Genomic DNA, 2,500 nt, shown 5'->3' with positions numbered 1-2,500 from the left:
CGCACGCACGCACGGGGGGGGGGGCAGAGGCAAGTGGTAACTTTAGCAGCTCACGTCGGGGCTGAGGTGCCATCCGAAGGAAAGCATTCGCCCTCACATGGACACGAGTTCCATTCCCAGCGATGGTTTATCGGTGACTTGCACTTTCCATGGCTGTCAGACCACATTAGGCAAAGGTGTGCACCCATCAGCTTTTTCCAATATTAATATTGAAAGCTATCACCTTTCCTGTACTTTCAACATCTTCAGTGTTCGTTTAACGTGGTCAGATTATTTGAAGTATTATCAATAGAGATTCATTGTGTATAGGGCCCTCGAGAATGTTCACTGATGCAGTGTAACATGGTCCATGTGGAATATGGAGAATACTTTGGGTGGGAAGGAAAATCCCTTTGGTTGGGCATCGAGTCTACATCCTGTGGGATTTCTCGTCAATCTCGTATTACCCGCTCGTCGCCATCGCCGTGTTTGCTTCGGTGCGTAAAGAGTTATCCATCTAAGAGGGGGTTTCCACGGTCTAACCTGTTCGTCGAACGCGGTTCGACAGACACGTATTTAAAGTGATGTGTGAACGTGTGAACGGGGTATTTGGTGTTTAACCAACGTGTTCGACAACCAAATACCCCGTTCACACGGCACGGCACGTGTGAACGGGGTATTTGTGAAAATATTGCGAAGCAGGACTGACGTCATATTTTTCTGGTGTTTGATCATCGGAGTTTAATGGGTCAACCTGCCGTATCCAATAATGTCTCCTGTAGCTTCCACCACTTTTTACTGCAAACAACAGTGATTATTAGGGCAGAATTTCTAGGGGAAAAAGTTTTGGAATTTACTTACCAATCTTGAATTATCACAGTAACCTCGTCATTGGTCAAATTTGCTCTTTCTCGCTGGAGAGGGGGGTTCCATGATTTTCTAGTACTCGACGCATCTGTGTTGTCATTGCTGAGGCACCTTAACAAATCATGTTCTCATTAGCTGGAACCAGCATCAGCTGATATGTGTTGAGATCGGTTATTGTAGTCCACCACTTACAAGATTATGGTAACAATGTCGGAGGCCACATTGTAACCACATTGCAAATTTTGAGGATGTAAATGAGTTACAATCTCCACGATCCTTCTCAGTTACAATGAATTTTTGAGTATCCACCGCTTATTACAGCAAACCTTGATGACGTTAAAATAACATTCTAAAACAAAAATATTTCTACGTATAGACATAATGATTCAACTTCATGAATTAACCTGTATAAATGTCAAGTGCATATTAAAGTGCAGGAATATTTTGTGAGAAGCTACCGTGTTCCCAGTCGGCATTATTCACAAATATTTTTGGATGTGTTCAAGTGGTGACTATATTTGTTGGATCTTCGCTGTCTACTACAGAGCTCCCAACCAGAAGGTCTTAACCCATTAAAATCCGATGACAAGATTCTTGTCATTTGGTCAAATAAAACAAAAAATCATAAAACACCAAAATGTTTGATCAAACACCAGAAAAATATGACGTCAGTCCTCGCTTCGCGCGAGGACTGACGTCATATTTTTCTGGTGTTTGATCAAACATTTTGGTGTTTTATGATTTTTTGTTTTATTTGACCAAATGACAAGAATCTTGTCATCGAAGTTTAATGGGTCAAGGGGAGCCCGGGTGTGGTAGAAACTGTATTAATTTCGGTATAATGTATGTAGACAATGAATATTACTCATATCTTCAGTAGTGTGGTAAACCTTCCAATGTGATATTACATAGATAATGAGGTGTATTTTGAAAATATTGTGAAATCATTTAACATTCCTCTCCTGGGAAACATGTTATGTTGGTGTCTATTGTATTATGGTGAAAATGCCTCATCTTGTCTGTGTTTTTTTTTTTTTTTTGTAAGATTAGTGTCTATTATAATAAGCAGTATATTGTGTAGTGATTATAGAAAAAAAATACATGGTGAACGAAAACGTTTGGCTATCTGTTCTCCCTATGTGCGTACACTCGCGTATGAAACCACGCACGAGCCCAAAAGTAGTCGTATATTATCTTGTCATACACACACACACACACACACACACACACACACACACACACACACACACACACACACACACACACACACACACACACACACACACCTACCTTGTGGCGCAGTAGTTAGAGTTCCCGGCTGCCACTACGGCGGTTCGAGTTTGAATCGCGCCCAGGGCTGAAATAATTTCAGTATCGCTGCGCTACGAGTTGTTACTCCAACTCTCGTGGGCGGGGAGTTGGGTGTGTGTGAACGTGTAAAGTCACCACATTACCTATAGATCGGTCATATATGAGCTCTGAGCTCTCATCCGGAAGGTTAATAGCTCTCGATTATAAGTCCAACACGTGATCCAAGACAATCGTGAATCATGATGGTGAATCTCACACACACACACACACACACACACACACAACAGATACACAACACACACACACACACACACACACACTATACACACAACTCGCGGCGCAG

The sequence above is a fragment of the Oratosquilla oratoria genome, chromosome 12 (assembly GCF_046742065.1).
Source record: "Oratosquilla oratoria isolate Oo_2021 chromosome 12, ASM4674206v1, whole genome shotgun sequence".
NCBI lineage: Eukaryota > Metazoa > Arthropoda > Malacostraca > Stomatopoda > Squillidae > Oratosquilla > Oratosquilla oratoria.
Note: the sequence above shows the minus strand (reverse complement) of the source record.